We start from the raw sequence: 23,544 nt of genomic DNA on the forward strand, positions 1-23,544 counted from the left end.
CTCTCTGCTATGGAACTTAGTTTTATGTAATACAGCTGGATTACAAATGATTATTATATTTTAACAATGCCTACAGGTTAGATAAGATTATACAACAGTGAGCGGGGCCGGTGCAATAGAATACAGGAACTGCACCGGTCCCCACTGTCATTCCTAAAAAAAAGTTCTTACCCATGATGACGTATCCCTATCACCGTGTCTGTATAGGAAAAGAAAATCAAATTATTTCAGAAATTAAACAAGAAATCGCACTCTCTATTAATTCCATTTGGGGTGAGTGTGTCCAGCTTGTGAATCCAATACGATTCTCTTTGTTGTAGACAAAATGTCCGGTTTACTGCTCGTCGTAGTGGTGGTAACTGTTCTATGACCTGGTATTGTAATTGGGAAATTTGGTGGTTGTATTGTTTGAAATGGGCAGATATAGGAAGTAGGCAAAACTAGGGCAAATGTAGTTTACTCTTTATTTCCTTAGAAATGTGGAAGATATCTGGTCATGTTCCTCAGTATCTACATACTACATGATTCTATATGTAGTAGATACATATGGAATCAGACAGTAGTAGGCACAGCAGCAGGGTCCTAGTACAAACTGTACATGAGAGACAGACCCATGTTAAATGTATAACTAACATTTCAACAAAGTCTGCATTGCTCATATATGAAAGCAGCATCTTAGGGGTACAATGACGGGGAGCAGCCGCTGCTTCTCATTGCACCCACTACTTACAAACGTATGCAATTTGTGACAAAATAATTCACCACGAATAAAAAAAAATAGTAAAATTTGGCAGTGTAGCTGAATCAAACTTATCAATAATTCGCTCATCTCTAGCTGTAACCTTGGTTTTGTTTTAAAGCTTAGACTGACAGCTTTAATATACCTTTTCTAGCTGCTACACAGCTTGAGATATGCCAGGATAATGCAGCCCTCCCCCCCTTCCACCAGTGGTGATCTGTAGGCAAACGCTGCACCCTCTCGACTTTGACAGGACCAGGTAGTGAAAACATCAACACACCTGGCCCTGTCAATTAGAGTGGAGAGGGCATGGCAGTTGCAGAAAAAGCTGAGCCTGTAGGAGTAATGACAACGCCCCCATTGCCCCTAGAGGCTCATTTGCATATATTAAAACTGTATGAACATGGGACCAGCACAGATGCATTCAGCAGCAAAGTGTGCATGCAACATGTCAGCCAGTTTCATAGGTACAAATCTGCTGATAGACGCCCTTTAAGACAACCCCCATGAACAGCTTTCAGTACACGAGGAAGATATTATCAGTGATTTATAGTATCCTTTGTGTGTGTGTATACACAGATAGCTGTCAGTCACTGATAACACTTCCCCCTTGTACTGAGGACTGTTCACAGGGGTGGACTTAAAGAGGACCTGTCACCACTCCTGAGATGCCCGTTTTAATTGCTTCATGCATTCACCATGTAATAACAATTCTGGAACATCTATTCTTATGTCTCTATGATGTGCCATTCCCTTATTATTTCTACCAGAAGTTCTAATTGAATTGCTATTATTCTTTAGTAAGGGTACAGAGGGGAAGTAACCAGTTGGGGGTGTGTACCTGCACAGACTCACTCTATCCAATCAGTGCTGCCATTGTCAGTCTGTGCAGGTACACACCCCCAACTGGTTACCTCCCCTCTGTACCCTTACTGCAGACTGCTAGCAATTCATTCATAACTTCTAGTAGAAATAATAAAGCAATGGCACAACATAGAGCAGGGGTCAGAAACCTTCAGCACTCCAGCTGTTGTGAAACTACAATTCCCAACATGCTCTATTCACCGCTATGAGAGTTTTGAGAAGAGCAGAGCAAGTATGCATGCTGGGAGTTGTAGTTTCACAACAGCTGGAGTGCCGAAAGTTGCCTACCCCTGACATAGAGATATAAAAATAGATGTTCCAGAATGTTATTACATAGGGAATGTATGACGCTATTAAGATAGGCATGTAAGGAGAAGTTTAACTATAGAAAGAATAAGTATAAAAGTTTTGCAGAATCTTTTCCCGCAAAATTATATATCAATCTGCTCAGCTCCTTCTGCTCTATAACCTACTGTCTTTAGATTGCATTGAACTTTTTGGTGACAGGTCCTCTTCAATCAGCTGAGCTTTTATTTTTAGAAATAGTCCATATAACTTTCTACTTGGGTCACACTTTTACCCCTGAATACAAACTTTTATGCAATTGTAGGAAAAAATGATATTTTAACACAAAAATTGCATGAAGGTGAATATAAAAGGCTGAGTGTCTTTTTAAACATGTGCCAATTGACCACTTTCAGAAAATATATGTGTATCGGGGTTTAGTAGGATTTTTTTATTTCACAGTTTAGGTTTTATTTGTATATGTAAAAACTGTAAAAATTTGTCCTGGTTAGCAGAGGTGTAAAATGTAAAGAAAAAACAAACAAACAAACATGGCATCGAAAGGGTTAAAGAGAAAGTCTCATCCATAACCTCATGTTTGGAGCATGAAGAGGAATTGAAACTATCTATAGACCTAATAGGAGAAATTCTTTTTAAAATGAGGCTTTTAAGGAGTACTATCTGATTGGACATAATAAAAATTTGAAGCAGATAGAGCAGCTGGCTGTTGGGGGCTTCAGTATACAAGCAAACAAAAGCTTATTGTATTTACCATAGAACAGATGTTCCCATTGACCAGCAATGAATAAATGCCTGAGTGCTCAGCCAGAAATAAGTGTACCCACTTTTACTGCCTTTTATAGTGATTTGCATTGTCTGGTTTGAAATATTGTAATATTGAATAATCTTTCCCTGCAATTGTAAATCGTTTTTTTAGCACAATGAAGTTTTTTCTAACACTGTCCCTAGCGTCTGGTGACGTCTCTCCCAGCACTAAGTACACTGGTAAATGGCAGAATCCAAGATGGCTGAGGCTATTTATAGGGCTGTGACATCACAGGGCTGGCTGCTGATTGGCTGCATGCATGGCATTATGGGTGATCCCACCTTCCCAGAGTTCCTTGCTCCATGTCCTCACACGTGCAGCAGCCATTTTAGGAAAAAATGCGATTCGTTACCACGAAGCGTGAGGAAATTCGGCTTCGGTGCGAATTGAATTTTTCCTGAAATTCGGATTGAATTCCACTTCGTCAGCTTCGATTCGCTCATCTCTACTGGGCACCAAAAGACTGTTGGTACAGATGAGCGAATTTCCTAAAATTTGTTTCAGGTTTGATTTGATTGATTCGGCCGTCAGGTTCGTGTTGGTCCAAATAAATTTGACCTGTAACAAAAGTGCCCCAAATGCCCTGAAATGTCATGCATAACACTCTGCACTGTAGGAAATCGTATACGTTGTAAAGTTAAAAATGCTACACACATTATCCCTTTTTGGGGGCGAATTTCTGCCCATGTTTATAAACACACAATGGTATATGAAGACGCAATGGCTTGTTGTTTTGTATTTTTTGGAAACAGTTTCATGTTTATTATACTGTGCAGGGTAGGGTTCCCAGCAGGAGCAGTGCAGTATGGAACATGATTGTTACAAAGCTGTTATTTACCCTGTTAGTCGGAATGGATGAAGCACATGGTGAGAACAATGGATGGCGGCCATTTTAACCACTTCCCATCTGGGCCCTTTGCCCCCTTCCTGACCAGGCCAAATTTTGCAAAACGGACATATCTCACTTTATGTGGTAATAACTTTGGAACGCCTTTATTTATCCAAGTCATTCAGAGATTGTTTTCTCGTGACACATTGTACTTCATGATAGTCATAAATTTGAGTCAAAATATTTCAGCTTTATTTATGAAAAAATCCCAAATTTACCCAAAAATGTAAAAAAAATCGCAATTTTCTAAATTTCAATTTCTCTGCTTTTAAAACAGAAAGTGATACCTCATAAAATATTTATTATTTAACATTCCCCATATGTCTACTTTATGTTGGCATCATTTTGGAAATGTCATTTTATTTTTTTAGGACGTTAGAAGGCTTAGAAGTTTAGAAGCAATTCTTCAAATTTTTAAGAAAATTGCCAAAACCCACTTTATAAGGACCAGTTCAGGTCTGAAGTCACTTTGTGGGGCCTACATAGTGGATACCCCCATAAATGACCCCATTGTAGAAACTACACCCCTCAAGGTATTCAAAACCGATTTTACAAACTTTGTTAACCCTTTAGGCGTTCCACAAGAATTAAAGGAAAATGGAGATCAAATTTTTAAATTTCACTTTTTTGGCAGATTTTCCATTTTAATCAATTTTTTTCTCTAACACATCGATGGTTAACAGCCAAACAAAACTCAATATTTATTACCCAGATTCTGCGGTTTACAGAAACACCCCACATGTGGTCGTAAACTGCTGTATGGGCACACGGCAGGGCGCAGAAGGAAAGGAACTCCACATGGTTTTTAGATGCCATGTCCCATTTGAAGCCCCCTGATGCACCCTTACAGTAGAAACTCCCAAGAAGTGACCCCATTTTGGAAACTAGGGGATAAGGTGCCAGTTTTATTAGTACTATTTTTGGGTACATATGATTTTTTGATCATTCAATATAACACTTTATGGGGCAAGGTGACCAAAAAATTGGTTGTTTTAGCACAGTTTCTATTTATTTATTTTTACAGCGTTCACCTTAGGGGTTCAGTCAAGTGACATTTTTATAGAGCAGATTGTTACGGACGTAGCGATACCTAATATGTATACTTTTTCTCATTTATTAAAGTTTTACACAATAATAGCATTTTTGAAACCAAAAAATTATGTTTTAATGTGTCCATGTTCTGAGAGCTATAGTTTTTTTATTTTTTGAGAGATTTTCTTATGTAGGGGCTCATTTTTTGCGGGATGAGGTGACGGTTTTATTGGTACCATTTTGTGGGACATACGCGTTTTTGATCACTTGGTGTTGCACCTTTTGTGATGCAAGGTGACAAAAATTGCTTGTTTTGACACAGTTTTTTTTTTTTTTTTTTTACGGTGTTCACCCGAGGGGTTAGGTCATGTGATATTTTTATAGAGCTGGTTTTTACGGACGCGGCAATACCTAATATGTATACTTTTTTTTATTTGTTTCACTTTAACACAATAATAGCATTTTTGAAACCAAAAAAATTATGTTTTAGTGTCTCCATGTTCTAAGAGCTATAGTTTTTTTATTTTTTGAGAGATTTTCTTATGTAGGGGCTCATTTTTTGCGGGATGAGGTGACGGTTTTATTGGTACCATTTTGTGGGACATACGCGTTTTTGATCACTTGGTGTTGCACCTTTTGTGATGCAAGGTGACAAAAATTGCTTGTTTTGACACAGTTTTTTTTATTTATTTTTTACGGTGTTCATCCGAGGGGTTAGGTCATGTGATATTTTTATAGAGCTGGTTTTTACGGACGCGGCAATACTAAATATGTCTATTTTACTTTATTTTTTCTATTTTAATTTTTTTTTTTTTATTCCTAACTTGGGAACTTTTTTTTTTTTTACATGTGAAACTTTATTTTATTTTATTTTTTCAACCCTTTATTTTTTTTATTTTTTTTTACACTTTTCGTCCCCCATAAGGTCATACAAGACCTCTGGGGGACATTTACTTCACTTTTTCTTTTTTTTTTCACAGTTGATTTCTCCTGTAACTGGGGCTGAGATAGTAGCCCCAGTTACAGGACAAATGCACCCCTATAGAGGCTGTACAGCAGCAATCCAGCACTGTACAGCCTCACAGCAGGGCTGATCGAGGTCTCTGAGAGACCTCACACAGCCCCTGCACTCTCCGGTCACGGCGGTCACATGACCGCCGGGCCGGAACAGGAAGCGCACAGCGCTTCCTGCTCTGCAGACACAGCGCTCGGTGAGCGCTGTGTCTGCAGCGATCGTGAAGGCAGGGACACCTGGGAACTGTCCCTGCCTTGTCTTAGGGTTGCCCTGCTGTCACTGACAGCGGGCAACCCGATCAGCAGCTGCACGATTAGCGTGCAGCTGCTATTTCTGACAGGACGTTTTAAAACGTGCTGTCAGAAATAGACGTCCACCCATAGGACGTTTATATCCTATGGGCGGACGTGAGGCGGTTAACTCACAGACACTGTTCTGAATTATCTTGCCTGTATTTGGTGCACAGAGACATCATTCAGTAGTTTGAAACTACCAAACAGGGGACACATTTATTAGTGACTATTTTCTGTATAACTTGTATATTTTCGGTGTAACTGGCATAAAACTGTATCTTCCAAACTACTGAACGGATCTGGGTGAATTTCGGATATGTGGTTCACCCAGATCCCCCGGGGGTTATTGTTATGGGGTTATTGCATGTTTTGGGGTTCCTGTGATATGTTTTATAAAACTGTATTTCTCTGCCTGTGATAATTATATTAGCCATTGTATTCAGTAATCTTATCACAGGCAGAAAGGAGGATTTTGTGTGGGAGTGTCTGTGTTTATTGTACGGATTGATTGGTTGTATTTCAAACCCTTGTGGGCAGTACTATGTTTGTGGATTGTAAATAAAAGAGGCTGTATGCCCCAGGACAGTCAGTCCTAGCTTGACCTCCAAATCGCAGCCTCGCCTCGTTTTGTGGGGGAAAGATTATCCTAGCTGTAAAATAGCTAGTGGGATTGTTCTACATTTACAGGATCCTTCTGGATATCGAGACGAAGCGGCTCCTCTCTCTCTCCCTAAACAGAGATCCAGACTATCCAAGCAGTCCAGCTTCCAGCTAGCCTGGGAGTAACTGTAACATTTGGATGGCAGCGGTGGGATTGTCCTGGATTTCCTAGGAGAGGTACTGAACGGATGGAGAGCGCTTACGAAAAATTGAAATGTGCGACCCAGAAGGATTTACTCGAAAGCAGAGGGGGGAACGCCAGCAACCGTCCGAGAAGGGAACTGATCGCAGAATTAACCGAACTGGATCAGGGCTTCACGATGGCAGAAACCCCGACCACGAGTAGTGACGAAAAGACCAGGATTGTTCGGGGGAGGCTCTCGCTATACGGGCCGAACCCACCTATGGAACTGGTGCAGCAGTTGATGGCAGAAGCGGATGAGGATATACGGAAGGTAATCGTTCCTGTCGAAAATGCCGGGAGGCCAAAGATACCCTATGCGGCTTTTAGACCCTTCCTAGAGAGCGAGACAGGAATCGATGAATATTTGGCGGACTTCGAAAGGCAATGTGCCCTGCACCAGATTCCCAACAGAGAGTGGCCCACGATATTGTCTGGGAAACTATTGTCTGGGAAACTATCCGGGCGAGCCCTGGAAGCATTTCGGACTCTGGGCGCTGAGGAAGTGACACAGTATGCGCTGGTCAAAGAGACACTGTTGCGGCGGTACGCTGTAACTCCTGACACGTATCGCCGACAATTTCGTAGCACGAAAAAGAAGCCTAACGATACACATATGGAATGGGCGCACCGAATGCGGAGAGCGGCAAATTACTGGATGAGCGGAAGTAAAGCTGTGACTGGTGAGGAAATTTTACAATTATTTCTCTTAGAACATTTTTATAAGACGAAGCAGCCAAATTGGCCGATGAACATTACGACTCCCGTCTACACGAACCCACGAACTACCGAACCCCAGCACGGGTCGAACACAAAGATGTTTACCGTACGTCGCCACGTACCGAATTCCGAGCCCCGGTGCCCGCGGGGCCCGTACGGTACTCAGGACCACCGAATAACAACTCTGATCGTCCCAGACCGACCTGCTACCGATGCAAGTAACCAGGGCACCTCAAGGCTAGCTGCCCCCTTAATGCACACCAGACCCCCCGGAATTATAATTACCCCTCTGGGTCATCTCGTCCTGCCCGGGCGCTCTGTGTTAACCAAGAGGCCCCTATGGAGGAATATTTGGGACCACTTCACGAAGCAGATCCTGTATATGCTGCTTCGGATAACCGCCAGCACCATCGGCAGAAGGTATGGCTCGAGGGGCGATCTACCGAGGGGTTAAGAGACACGGGGGCTACCATTACACTGGTCCAGAGCCATTTGGTGCCGGAGCACAAGCGATCAGGGCAGACTGTGGCCGTTAGAGTGGCGGGGGGGGATGTGTACAAAATTCCGACGGCTAAAGTACATCTTGATTGGGGAGCGGGAAAGGGGGCCGTGAACGTGGGCATAATGGATAATTTACCTGCCGAAGTACTACTGGGCAACGATTTGGGCCCCATGACTTCTGCCTATGCTCCAGTATACAACAACGAGGCGAACCCAGTGACTACCCGAGCCCAAGCCCGAACGGAGCGAGAACTCTCACCAGTGCGGGAGACACAGGTAAGACCTACCCCGACCTTGACTGACCCGTTAGGTCCCATACCCTGGGACACCCCAGATGCTTTCGAGACAGAGTCTAAGACTGACCCGACATTACAAAAGTACCGGGAACGAGCAGAGACCGAAGGGAGCGGGTCAGATAACAAAACCTTTTTATGGGAAAAGGGAAAGCTATATCGCTTGATGGAGAAAAGGGGGCAGCATAGGCGACAGCTGGTAGTGCCCCACAAATACAGTCGAGAAATACTCAAGATAGGACACGACATTCCCTTGGCAGGCCACCTAGCTGTAACCCGCACACTACACCGCATTACTCACACGTTCTTTTGGCCAGGGGTACACGCTGATGTTAGGACTTATTGTAATACCTGTGATGTGTGTCAACGAGTAGGGAGGAGAGGCGATCACCCTAAAGCTCATCTAGTAAATATGCCCATTGTGGAGGAACCCTTCAGCAGGGTTGCTATTGACCTAGTGGGACCGCTGGCTACCCCTAGTCCCTCCGGTAAGCGCTACATTCTTACCGTAGTGGACTGAGCTGTCGCCCTATCCATCATCCAAGCGGATACGGTAGCGAATGCTCTGGTGCAGGTGTTCTCCCGGGTAGGATTTCCGAAAGAAATCCTGTCCGACCGAGGCACCCAATTTACTGCCGAATTGACTCAGCAACTCTGGCAGGTTTGCAAAATTAAGTCCCTCCTGAGCTCTCCATACCACCCCCAGACTAATGGACTTTGTGAGAGGTTCAATGGGACCCTCAAAAAAATGCTCTTGTTAACGCTCCTGTCTTGGCGGCCCCAGCCCTCAACAAACGTTTTATCGTCCATACAGACGGTTCCATGTTCGGGCTGGGAGCTGTCCTCAGCCAAGTAGGCGAAGACGGAGGGGAGCACCCAGTTGCCTACATCAGCCGTAAGCTCCTGCCACGCAAAGTCAGCTATGCAGTGGTAGAAAAAGAGTGTTTGGCTTTGGTGTGGGCACTAAAGAAATCGACTCCCTATTTGTATGGACAAGAGTTCACTCTGGTTACAGACCATAACCCGTTGGTGTGGCTAAACCGGGTCTCTGGGGATAACGGCAGACTTTTACGTTGGAGTTTATCATTACAACCCTTCAACTTCACCAATACCTACAGACCTGGGAAACAGAATGGCAACGCCGACGGGTTGTCCAGACAAACAGACCTCAGCCCAGCATAACCAGCGGTCTGGACAGCCTTAGTCTGCCCCGAAAAGGGGTCAGACAGTGTCTGCCAGAGTGTTCCACAAAAAGGGAGCACTGTTACAAAACTGTTATTTACCCTGTTAGTCGGAATGGATGAAGCACATGGTGAGAACAATGGATGGCGGCCATTTTAACTCACAGACACTGTTCTGAATTTTCAACACGGTGCTATCTTGCCTGTATTTGGTGCACAGAGACATCATTCAGTAGTTTGAAACTACCAAACAGGGGACACATTTATTAATGACTATTTTCTGTATAACTTGTATATTTTCGGTGTAACTGGCATAAAACTGTTTCTTCCAAACTACTGAACGGATCTGGGTGAATTTCGGATATGTGGTTCACCCAGATCCCCCGGGGGTTATTGTTATGGGGTTATTGCATGTTTTGGGGTTCCTGTGATATGTTTTATAAAACTGTATTTCTCTGCCTGTGATAATTATATTAGCCATTGTATTCAGTAATCTTATCACAGGCAGAAAAGAGGATTTTGTGTGGGAGTGTCTGTGTTTATTGTACGGATTGATTGGTTGTATTTCAAACCCCTGTGGGCAGTACTATGTTTGTGGATTGTAAATAAAAGAGGCTGTATGCCCCAGGACAGTCAGTCCTAGCTTGACCTCCAAATCGCAGCCTCGCCTCGTTTTGTGGGGGAAAGATTATCCTAGCTGTAAAATAGCTAGTGGGATTGTTCTACATTTACAGGATCCTTCTGGATATCGAGACGAAGCGGCTCCTCTCTCTCTCCCTAAACAGAGATCCAGACTATCCAACCGGTCCAGCTTCCAGCTAGCCTGGGAGTAACCGTAACAATGATGAATAGGGCAGAAGATGTATGGCTGTGTAGTGGTACTCGAAGCAGCAGCAGTACAGTTTGGAATATAACAGTAGTAGTAGTTTTAGTAGTAGTAGTAGTAGTAGTTGTAACAGCAGTATCATAGTATGGAACATGATGGTCAAGGCAGGACATCTATGGCTGTGTAGGGGTAGTAGTAGCGGCTACAACAACACAGTATGGAACATAATGGACAGATTAGTAGAATATTGCAGATTTCTGTCTGTGATTATGAATTACATGATGGAGACTGGGATGATATACATTAACTTTTTGAGGACCAAGCCAATTTTCATTTTTGCAATTTTTTTCATCCCCACCTTCCAAGAGCCATAACTTTTTACATTTTCTGTTTACTTAGTCATTTGAGGGCTTTTCTTTGCAGTTGTATTTTAAAGGCATCATTTAATTTACCAAATCTTGGATATTTTTTAAAAAACATGCTTTCATTTAGTTTTTCTACTGTGATTTTTTGGACCCTTAGAGGACTCAAAGGTGTAATTTTCTCATTGTTTATACTATAGACTGGAACACAATACTATTGCAGTGTAAGGGATTTTCACTGGTTGCATGGCTGCTATAGCAGCTGATAAGAATACCTGTCACGGCTTGGAGGTTGTTTGCCGTGACACTTTTGCTGCGCATGCTGGTTGCCGGTGGCAACGTGTTGTTGTATTTTATGCGTGTGTGCTTTCCCTTTAAGGCTGTTGCCCTTCCTTTCTGGTGTGCACAGGGTTAAGGTGTGAGCAAGGTGGAGCTGGGTGTGGTCTCAGGTCTCTTCATATATTGTTGCTGTGAGATTGAGATCATTGTTATGTCTGCCTTTGTATGAGAAGGAGCTTGCTCCTTTCTTGGATGCTATCTGAGGGCCATCCTAGTTTGACATCGATGTCATCTGCGATGTCATCCCCTTGTCTTCCCTTTGTTTCTATTTCTTTACCTATCCTTACTTGTTTTGGGTATGGTGTGTGATGTACAGGGTGTTTGTTGTATGTCATTTGGTGTTCCACGTATGGTCTATTTGGTGTTTGTAGTCCAGCATGGTTGTTTGACATTTCCCCTGTTTGTCTGTACCTCTGGAAGGGGGAACTACAACTCAGGTAAGCAGCACTGTCTGGGTCCGCAATGCATCTTGCCGCATGGTGGTCCGGGCAGTACTACTGCTCCTTTGTTTGGTGTTTGTACTGAGTCCCGATTTGTGTGTTTGGGCTTAAGTGCTTTTCACAGGATTCAGTGGTTATGGTACGGACGACTTGTTCCTTTTAGTGGTTGTGGGCAGGTAAGTGACGTTGTGGTCCTGTGGTCTGTTGTCATTCTGCCATGGGACACTTACCTGTCGAGTTTGTCCTCTGCTTACTGTCTGCTCCTCTCCTTGCACCTAGGCCTGCTGGAGACATCCGTGTTGTGGATGAACTGGTCGTCTCATTTTCCTGACCTTTATCACAGGGATCATCAGGGCCAGTTAGGGTCCGAGGTTCCGGCCCGTGAGCCCTCCTACCATCTGGGTCCGCTCATGCGGTTAATTCCCTACAATGTACGGTGGGGGGTTTCCCCATTCCCCACCATGACAGTACCACAATTTTGCCATGGGGGATAAGATCAGTGGACAGAGGGAAACCCTCCCTCTATCTAAACATTTAGATGCCGTGGTTGCTATTGACCGCAGTATCTGGGAACATGAGATCCGCCTTCTTCATTTTCCCTGCTCTTCACTGTTGTCTTCTGATCTGTAAAATAGCGGGTGCTATTTTGAGCATTTCTTCCTAAATGAATCACAAAAGTTTAAAAGGGTTTTCCAAGATTTTATAACTGATGACCTGGCCATGAGACCGATGAACATGTCATCACTGGCCTAAAAAAGGCTGAGAGAAGGCTAAGGTTCTACTGCAAGCGCTGTTGCCTTCTCAAACAGCTGATCGTCGAGGATCCTGGGTGTCGGACCCCCATGATAAGATACTGATGATCTATCCAGAGGATACGTCATCAGTATAAATGTTTCATAAAAACCCTTTAAATTTCACTGGATTCCAAAGTTTTTAGGAAATTCTTAACAAACTTGGTTCATTTAGGGAGTGCAGAATTATTAGGCAAGTTGTATTTTTGAGGATTAATTTTATTATTGAACAACAACCATGTTCTCAATGAACCCAAAAAACTCATTAATATCAAAGCTGAATATTTTTGGAAGTAGTTTTTAGTTTGTTTTTAGTTTTAGCTATTTTAGGGGGATATCTGTGTGTGCAGGTGACTATTACTGTGCATAATTATCAGGCAACTTAACAAAAAACAAATATATACCCATTTCAATTATTTATTTTTACCAGTGAAACCAATATAACATCTCAACATTCACAAATATACATTTCTGACATTCAAAAACAAAACAAAAACAAATCAGTGACCAATATAGCCACCTTTCTTTGCAAGGACACTCAAAAGCCTGCCATCGATGGATTCTGTCAGTGTTTTGATCTGTTCACCATCAACATTGCGTGCAGCAGCAACCACAGCCTCCCAGACACTGTTCAGAGAGGTGTACTGTTTTCCCTCCTTGTAAATCTCACATTTGATTATGGACCACAGGTTCTCAATGGGGTTCAGATCAGGTGAACAAGGAGGCCATGTCATTAGATTTTCTTCTTTTATACCCTTTCTTGCCAGCCACGCTGTGGAGTACTTGGACGCGTGTGATGGAGCATTGTCCTGCATGAAAATCATGTTTTTCTTGAAGGATGCAGACTTCTTCCTGTACCACTGCTTGAAGAAGGTGTCTTCCAGAAACTGGCAGTAGGACTGGGAGTTGAGTTTGACTCCATCCTCAACCCGAAAAGGCCCCACAAGCTCATCTTTGATGATACCAGCCCAAACCAGTACTCCACCTTGCTGGCGTCTGAGTCGGACTGGAGCTCTCTGCCCTTTACCAATCCAGCCACGGGCCCATCCATCTGGCCTATCAAGACTCACTCTCATTTCATCAGTCCATAAAACCTTAGAAAAATCAGTCTTGAGATATTTCTTGGCCCAGTCTTGACGTTTCAGCTTGTGTGTCTTGTTCAGTGGTGGTCGTCTTTCAGCCTTTCTTACCTTGGCCATGTCTCTGAGTATTGCACACCTTGTGCTTTTGGGCACCCCAGTGATGTTGCAGCTCTGAAATATGGCCAAACTGGTGGCAAGTGGCATATGTTGGCAAGTTATTTTGCGCCTTGGTTTTTCCACACGCTTCTTGCGACCCTGTTGACTATTTTGAATGAAACGCTTGATTGTTCGATGATCACGCTTCAGAAGCTTTGCAATTTTAAGAGTGCTGCATCCCTCTGCAAGATATCTCACTATTTTTGACTTTTCTGAGCCTGTCAAGTCCTTCTTTTGACCCATTTTGCCAAAGGAAAGGAAGTTGCCTGATAATTATGCACACCTAATATAGGGTGTTGATGTCATTAGACCACACCCCTTCTCATTACAGAGATGCACATCACCTAATATGCTTAATTGGTAGTAGGCTTTCGAGCCTATACAGCTTGGAGTAAGACAACATGCATAAAGAGGATGATGTGGTCAAAATACTCATTTGCCTAATAATTCTGCACTCCCTGTATTTGTTAAATGTTAATTAGTTGTCTTCCTTATAAGCTGGCGTTTGCCAGTTTACTGTTAGAAAGAGAAATAAGCAGATAATGTCTGAATGCTACTGTACTTTCAGTAAATCCATCCAAAATGTTTACGGAGAGCTTTTCTATTATTGGTAATGGATACTGCAGTCGGAATGCATTGTTTGGGAAATATACATACTTATTTTCTGTTATGAACAACATTTTTATTTCTTTATCTGCGTTATATATGATAATACTATGTTCTACTCCACTGTGGTAAAACTATGACTCCCAAGATGTACACTTGCTTGGCTGTTCTCAGAACTCTGTAGAAATAATGGAGCATGCTGGGAGCCATAGTTTCACCACAGCTGATGTGCCGGAGGTTAGCCATCACTGTAATGGCGATGTGAACACTGCAGTGTACGTTATGTTTGGCATATGCTCTAGGAAAGCTCCACAGAATGTAGCGATAAGGCCATTTAAAGTCGATGGATATCAAAAGTGTGTCTTTTTGACATCTGTATGGTACAGGGTTGCAAACCGTCCATAGATTCACAAACAGTCCATAAAACAGGGAGGGGGGAGATTTATCAAACTGGTGTAAAGTAGAAGTGGCTTAATTGCCCATAGCAAGAAATCAGATTCCACTTTTCATTTTTCACAGCTACTTTTGCAAAATGAAAGGTGGAATCTGATTGATTGCTATGTGCAACTAAGCCAGTTCTACTTTACACCAGTTTGATAACTCTCCCCCAGGGCGTTTTCTTCTGCCGTCTGTAACATCCGACAGAAAAAAGCCTGTCCATGAATCATCTTCCTGCCTTGCAGGCACCTTGATGTACAGTAGGCCACAGGCCTCTTCCAGGCCAGCCTGCAGGCTAATGTTACAGTAGCTCTGTCCCAGTGCAGACGGCACACCACGTGATGATGTCATCACATCTGCATGTTCGCCATGACGTGATCGGGATGGAGTCAACTCAGGCTGCAGACTAGCTAGAAGAGGCCTGATGGTTGTGGCCTACATCACGGACAGTGGCATGAAGAAGGAATCAAGTAAGTATTACATTTTTCTATCCTTTTCACTTCTGAGCTAAAGACCACAGGGCACTATAGGGGGCTATCTAAACTACTGGGGGCACTATGGGGACAATCTGAACTCAAGGAACACTATGGGGGGTATCTAAACTACTGGGGGCACTATGGGGACTATATAAACTACTGGAAGCACTATAAGGGGCTATGTAAACTATCGGTAGCACTATATGGGGCTATTTAAACTATTGGGGGCCCTATAGAAGGCTATCTGAACTACTGAGGCACCATAGGGAGCTATCTAAACTACTGGGGGCTTTCTAAACTACTGAGGCACTATAAGGAGCTATCTAAACTAATGAGAGTTTCTAAACTACTGGGGACACTATGGGGGCTATCTAAACTACTGGGGGGCACTATGGGGACTATCTAAACTACTGGTATCACTTTAGGGGCTATCTAAACTATTGGGGGCACTATAGGGGGCTATATAAACTACTGGGGGCTATCTAAACTACTGGAGGCTCTATAGGGGGATATCTGAACTACTGGGGGCCCTAAAGAGGGCTATCTAAACTACTGAGGCACTATAGAGGGCTATTTAAAGTACTTGGGCTATCTAAACTACTGGTAGCACTATGGGGGCTATCTAAACTACTTGGGACAGTATATGGGCTATCTAAACTCCCGGGGGCACTATAGGGGCTATCTAATCTACTGGAGGCACTATAGGGGACTATCTAATCCACTAAGGGCACTATAGGGGGCTATCTAATACATTGAGGGCATTAAAGGGGGCTATCTAAACTACGGGGGCACTATAGGGGGCTATCTAATCTACTTGGGGCACTATAGGGAGCTATATAATCTACTGGGGCACTATAGGGGGCTATCTTATCAATTGAGGGCACTATAGGGGGCTATCTAATCCATTGAGGGCATTATAGGGCGCTATCTAAACTACTGGAGGCACTATAGGCGGCTTTCTAATCTACTTGGGGCACTATAGGGGGCTATCTAATCCACTCTGAGAGCACTATAGGGGGCTATCTTATCCATTTAGGGCATTATAGGGGCTATCTAATCTACTGGGGGCACAATAGGGGGGTATCTTATCCACTGAGGGCACTATAGAGGGGGGATATAAACCACTGGGGGCACTATAGGGGGCTATCTAAACTATTGGGGGCATTATAGCAGGCTATCTAAGCTACTTGGGAATATCTAAACTACTGGGGGAACTATAACGGGCTATATAAAGTACTTGGGCACTATAGGGGACTATCTAAACCACTGGGAGACACTATAGGTGGCTATCTGAACTACTGGGGGCACTATAGGGGGGGGGGAGACAGTGAGGGAATGTTTGTCGAGCAGGCGGGGTGTCGCTTCATGGGTTTCCCCCCCCCCCTCCTCTTCCTCATTTGCCTCTTCCCATCAGCCTCAGGTCCCTTTCATATCCAACAACCAAACTCCTTACCAGTTGAGAAACCGCACGAAGGGTGGGGACAATTGCCCCTAACTGATAGTCTCCATATTATTAACCTTTCCTCTCGTATGTTGACTAACGTTGAGATGAATGTATTACACTCCTTTGTACCTACGACTAAATTTTATATTTTCACATGGATTAAAGATTTTTTGTAGACGACTTAAGTGGCACAAGTTCTATTTGAATACCAATAAACAAACATGTACAGAATTAGGACTTAACGTAGATGATTTCCCTGATCTACAGACCCTGATGGACCTATGGGAGGAGGGTTCGAAAGAACTAGGTGAGGGTCCTTTTACCAATCTACGTCCAACTAGCACTAGATTACCACCTTCCATGAACTCGGAACATATAGACTTTTTTACAGTTGGTAGGTACCGCATTGGAGCAGTAATAAATCAATACATCATAACTTGTCTCAATGTGAATCAGAAGCCCTTAGAAGCCTTGAAACTGACAACACAATCGTAATAAAATCGTCTGACAAAGGTGGTAATTTGGTCATAATTGACCACCCACAATATCAGAAAATGTGCTTAGATTTGCTAAATGATAAGAACAGTTATAGGACCCTCCCCAGAGATCCCTCCCCTGTGTTCCAGACACAGCTCAAATCTATTCTTCAGGAGGGTCTTGAAAAGGGAGTCATTAACAAAACAGAATATCTGTTTCTTTTTCCAAAGTCTCCACAACTGGCAACCTTTTATTGTCTCCCGAAGGTGCATAAGAGACTGCATGTCCTAAAGGGTCGCGCCATTGTATCAGGGGTTGACTCCCTTACACATCCCTGCAGAGTGTACCTAGATAGGGTTCTGAGGGATTTTGTGCTGTCTTTGCCGTCATACACGAGAGACACTATGGTTTTTTACGCAAGATTGAAGCGACTCTAACTGCTTCCTTGCCAGTATAGATGTGGAATCCCTATACACATCTATACCTCATGATAGAGGTATGGCAGCAACAGCACACTATCTCATGACCAGAAGTACTCATTTTGAGAACCATAATCAATTTATTATGCGCCTTCTAGAATACACTCTCACCCATAATTTCTTCTTATTTAATGGATCTTTTTACCACCAGCTCAGGCGGACAGCTATGGGAGCCCTTGTGCCCCGACTTATACTAATCTCCTCCTGGGCTGGTGGGAAGACAAATACGTTTTCCCAGACCATCACGTCTGGTGGAGCGACAAGATCCTTTTCTGGACGCGCTACATTGATGATGTTTTTCTCATCTGGAGCGGTGTCAGGGAAGAATTTAACGATCTTATCATCACTCTTAATTATAATGATATTGGTTTAAGTTTCACGTATGGAATACAATCTGAATGCATCACTTTTCTTGATGTAGAGGTAAGATTTACCTCAGGAAACCTGACAACTTCAGTGTTTCGTAAACCTACAGCTACGAATAGCATCTTACATTGGAGTAGTCAACACCCAGCCACAGTAAAAAGAGGTATTCCTAAGGGGCAATACAGGAATTGCTCCAACAATGAGAATTTTTATCATGAGTCAAAAAAACAAAAAAATAGACTCAGAGAGGCTACCCTAACTCTACCCTGAAAGAAGCCTTCCAGATAGCAGAGGAAAGTAGGAGGAGTGATCTCCTTGTACAGAAGGTAAAAAAAAGATGATAATCTGATCCGTCTGATTGTGACATTTGATGTAGCCAATAAAGAAATCGTGAACATTCTAAAAACCTACTGCCCAATTTTAGCCATGGATAAGGACCTCTCTAAAGCCATTGTACCCTTTCCACAGATCACATACCGTAAGGGCAGAAGTCTTAAGGACCGTTTGGTACACAGTCATTATACTGGCCCAAAACATCAGGGTACTTGGCTTGATAGAAGAAACATAGAATGTGTCGGCAGATAAGAACCATTTGGCCCATCTAGTCTGCCCAATATACTGAATACTATGAATAGCCCCTGGCCCTATCTTATATGAAGGATGGCCTTATGCCTATCCCATGCATGCTTAAACTCCTCCACTGTATTTGCAGCTACCACTTCTGCAGGAAGGCTATTCCATGCATCCACTACTCTCTCAGTAAAGTAATACTTCCTGATATTACTTTTAAACCTTTGCCCCTCTAATTTAAAACTATGTCCTCTTGTAGCAGTTTTTCTTCTTTTAAATATTCTCTCCTCTTTTACCTTGTTGATTCCCTTTATGTATTTAAAAGTTTCTATCATATCCCCTCTGTCTCGTCTTTCTTCCAAGCTATACATGTTAAGGTCCTTTAACCTTTCCTGGTAAGTTTTATCCTGCAATCCATGTACCAGTTTAGTAGCTCTTCTCTGAACTCTCTCCAAAGTATCAGTATCCTTCTGGAGATATGGTCTCCAGTACTGAGCACAATACTCCAAATGAGGTCTCACTAGTGCTCTGTAGAGCGGCATGAGCACCTCCCTCTTTCTACTGGTAATTCCTCTCCCTATACACCCAAGCATTCTGGGAGTCTTCAGATGTGGTACGTGCAAGGCTTGTAAGTTCATACGAACATCAAAAACTGTAACTTGTTCTGTAACCAATTTTATTCATACTATTAGAGACTTTATGAATTGCAAGACTAAGGGCTCTTTCACACTTGCGTTGTCCGGATCCGGCATGTACTCCACTTGCCGGAATTACACTCCGGATCCGGAAAAACGCAATTGTACTGAAAGCATTTGAAGACGGAACCGTCTTCCAAATGCTTTCAGTGTTACTATGGCACCCAGGACGCTATTAAAGTCCTGGTTGCCATAGTAGGAGCGGGGAGCGGGGGAGCGGTATACTTATATTCCGTGCGGCTCCCGGGGCGCTCCAGAATGACGTCAGAGCGCCCCATGCGCATGGATGACGTGATCCATGCGATCACGTGATCCATGCGCTTGGGGCGCCCTGACGTCACTCTGGAGCGCCCGGGGAGCCGCACGGACGGTAAGTACACTGCTCCCCCGCTCCCCGCTACACTTACCATGGCTGTCAGGACATTAGCGTCCCGGCAGCCATGGTAACCACTCTGAAAAAGCTAAATGTCGGCTCCGGCAATGCGCCGAAACGACGTTTAGCTTAAGGCCGGATCCGGATCAATGCCTTCTAATGGGCATTAATTCCGGATCCGGCCTTGCGGCAAGTGTTCCGGATTTTTGGCCGGAGCAAAAAGCGCAGCATGCTGCGGTATTTTCTCCGGCCAACAAACGTTCCGTACCGGAACTGAAGACATCCTGATGCATCCTGAACGGATTACTCTCCATTCAGAATGCATTAGGATAATCCTGATCAGGATTCTTCCGGCATAGAGCCCCGACGACGGAACTCTATGCCGGAAGACAATAACGCAGGTGTGAAAGAGCCCTAAGGGAGTCGTTTACATATGCCAATGCTCCTGCCCCAAGGATCATATCGGGAAGACTTTCAGAGAATTCAGATGGAGAGTATATGAACATACTAATGATATTATTAAACGTAAAGATACCCTCATTGCTAATTATGTTAATCAACATCATGGGGGTAACCTGAATTCCATCATTTTTTTCAGCACTGGAGGTTGTTCCATTGTCTCCAAGGAAGGGTGACTGGGATCGGAAGATTCTCCAGAAGAAAACTGAGTGGATTTATCGCTTCTGTTGCCAGTCACCGGACGGTCTCAATGAGAGACTGACCTATACGTGTTTTATTTGAACAGTTCCTCCTGCCCTATGGGCTCTGCCTCAAGTAATACTGTTATTGTCCCCATCTGGTCCATTTTGGTGCGAGAAGCACCTTTATTATTTATGGTGACCCCTTCTATCTGGGTCCCCTTATCTGTCTGTTAGTGACCGGTGATACCCCATCACAGTATGAGGTCCCTCTCACTTTCGCCAGTATCTGTTTATCCCTTATTTGTTTCTCTCCCCTTTCAATAATAGGTACAGTAGCTAGTGATAATTTATATACACCAATTACATAACCACTAAACACACACAATAGTATTTCTGGGGTCGATTATAAGTATCTTCTGGGGGCGCATAGTATATATTTCTAATGGCCCTCTCTTTCTGACCTCTGTGCCTTTTCTTCTCCCTAATCGGAGCTTTGTGTTCCACACGTGCGTTCCGAATACCGGAAGTCACGTGTTTGCACATCACCTATGCGCTCCATTGGCAGGAAGTCCTCTCTCCGGCGTCCGAAAGTTACTATTGGCGCTTGCGCTTAAATTTTGAGCGCTGGCGTCCGTCACTAGCTACAATAGCTCCCCGAATATCGGTGTGCCAGGCGGTGTGGGTTACCCATGCCAGCTATGTGCGATACAATTCTCTTGTTGGTTAAACAATTAGATGGTGACATTTTCTCTCTAAATGTATTTTTTCAGCTATATGTATCCACTGACATGGTGTTCTTCATTTTAACCCCACAAGTGACTTCAGAGAGCTAAGTATCTTAACCTCTTATCTATTGCTTTATCCCTACGAATTTCTTTAGTGATCACCCCCTGATGAACCGCGAGTTGCGGATGAAATGCGTCAGAGTTGTTATATCTCAGGTTATCTGTATATCCAAATACATTTTGTTATGCAGTATATACACATTGGGTATGTACTTCTATGTAGGGTCTCAACAGGGTGTTGTTCAGGGTCTAGGTACGAGGACAGGGTGCTTCACCATCAGGGGGCATCCCTGGGCAGAGATTACCGTTAGGGTTGGATAGGGATAGAATTTCCATCTATCCAGCCTCCTAACCTCTGTCACCCCAGAGATACCTCTAAAATACCTGCACCATCCCTGTTAATTTAGGTTCCATATATTTTTATTGTTAGGCGAGTGCCAATTTTTCACATTTTGGTTATCATCAGGTTTGTCCTGTTACCCATAATATATAAATAAAGGTAATTTTAGAAGCACGTTTATTTCTCTTCCTCATTTACATTAATTAAATTATTACGTGCCTATCATCTGTAACATCTGTTATTATATTCTAATTTACACTATAGGGGGCTATCTAAACTACTGGGGGCACTATAGGGGGCTATATAATCTACTGAGGGCTATCTAAACTACTGGGGCACTATGGGGGCTATCTAAACTACTAGGGACAGTATATGGTCTATCTAAACTACTGGGGGAACTATAAGGGACTATCTGAACTACTGGTAGCACTATGAGGGCTATATAAACTACTGATAGCACTATGGGGGCTATCTAAACTATTAGGGCACTATATGGAGCTATCTAGGCTACTGGGAGAACTATAGTGGGCTATCTAAACTACTGGGAGTACTAGAGTGGACAATTTAGGCTACTGGTGGCACTATAAGGGGTATTATAATTGCTGAGGGCACTATAAGGGATATTATAATTACTGGGAGCACTATAGTGGGGCCTTATTATTTCTGGGAACACTACTGGAGGCACTATGAGAAAAATTATTTCTATTATGGGGAATTATTACTACTACTGGTACTATTGGGGGTGTTACCAATATTTGGTACAATATGAAGGGCACTACTGCTAATATTAATGAGGGCACACTGGGAGAGTTTTATTTTTATTAGTGGGACATTTGGGAGCACTGTTACTATAGGGGGCCTACCTGTATGGCACTGTTATTTCTACAGTATGCAAGGTTGTTTTTACTGGCAGCCTACGCAAGTATTCCACTGGACTTTACATTCAGTGCATGCGCTAAGAGTTTGTACATATACACCGGGGGCCCAGTGATGCCTGAAGAGGGGCATCATATGGTCAGAGTCGGGAGGACTGTTGGACCGTATTCCCCCAAGGTATAGCATGGTCATAGTCAGAAGGACTGCTGGACTACTATGGCTGTGTGAAGCCAGATTTTCAAATGTGAACAACAAACTATAGGTGAGATAGGAATGTGCTGTGTATTAGTGATTGCCTAGACGGGCAAGGTTTGTTTATTTTGTGGTGCGACACTGGAACTGTGTTCATCGTGCCAAGTGGTGACAAGTGCTGTGTGACAAATAAAGCACAGTTTTTGCTGAGAAACCTCTTGTTTGATGAGAGGTCTGTCTTTGCCGTCCTGCTTGAGAAAGCGATCCTATAACTGTGTAGGGGCCATAGACTCTTTTTGAGCCTCCTCACTATATACAAGCACAACTCTCAGTCATGTTCTTCTTTCCATTAATTTTGGAAATTGGTGGAGGTCTAAGTACTGGAAATGTAATGATTAAATTTTATGACATGCCAGTATGAATTGTCAGAAATCTCCTAAAATGACAGTGACCCTTTAAAAAACCGGAAAGGATAACCATGGCATAGATGAAAAGTGTAAAAAAAATAATTTGATATCTTTCATCTGTGCTGAGTTTTATGAAGTGTAGCATTTGATCATAGTTACATAGTTACAAAGTTAATACGGTTGAAAAAATACATAAGTCTATCAAGTTCAACCAAGGGATAGGTGGGGACGCGAATCCTAGAAAGAAGTGAGACTCAGATTTCTACATGTTTTCATAAGCATTAATGTAATTATATTTAAGAATTCATCTAAACCATTTTAAAAACTGTCCACTGTTACAGCTGTGACCACGTCCTGAGGAAGTCTATTCCACAAATTCACAGTTCTTACAGTAAAGAAGCTTTGATGCTCCAGTCGGCGGCAGTGCCCCCTTGTCTTTGGAGGGCATTTTATATGGAACAACTTTTCACCATATTTTTTGAATGGCCCAGTTTTATATTTGTATAGGAAAATCATGTCCCCCCTTAGACGTCTCTTCTCAAGACTAAATAAATTATTTTAATCTTTCTTCATAACTAAGACCCTCCATGCCCCTTATCGATTTAGTCGCTCTCCTCTGTGCTTTTTCCAGCTGCAGAGCGCCCTTTCTATGGACTGGTGCCCAGAACTGAACTGCATATTCCAGATGAGGCCGCACCAGCGCTTTGTAAAGTTGTGGTATTACATGCCTGCCCTGTGAGTCCATGCCTTGTTTAATGCATGACAATATCCTGGTGGCCTTAGAAGCAGCTGATTGACATTGTATGCTGTTGTTTAATTTAAGATCTACAAGAACACCCAAATCCTTCTCTATAAGTGACTCTTCCAGTGTTACATCCCCTCGGACATATAAAGCACAAAGATT

At 43.2% G+C, this 23,544-nt stretch overlaps 1 protein-coding gene across 1 annotated transcript in view; it reads left to right on the forward strand.

Moving 5' to 3' along the window:
• The window catches only part of SHISAL2B (shisa like 2B), a 181,762-nt gene that overhangs the window by 137,281 nt on the left and 20,937 nt on the right, over positions 1-23,544 (forward strand). The gene's annotated exons all lie outside the window — the stretch shown is intronic.

The sequence above is a fragment of the Bufo bufo genome, chromosome 2 (genome assembly GCF_905171765.1).
Source record: "Bufo bufo chromosome 2, aBufBuf1.1, whole genome shotgun sequence".
Classification (NCBI taxonomy): Eukaryota; Metazoa; Chordata; class Amphibia; order Anura; family Bufonidae; genus Bufo; species Bufo bufo.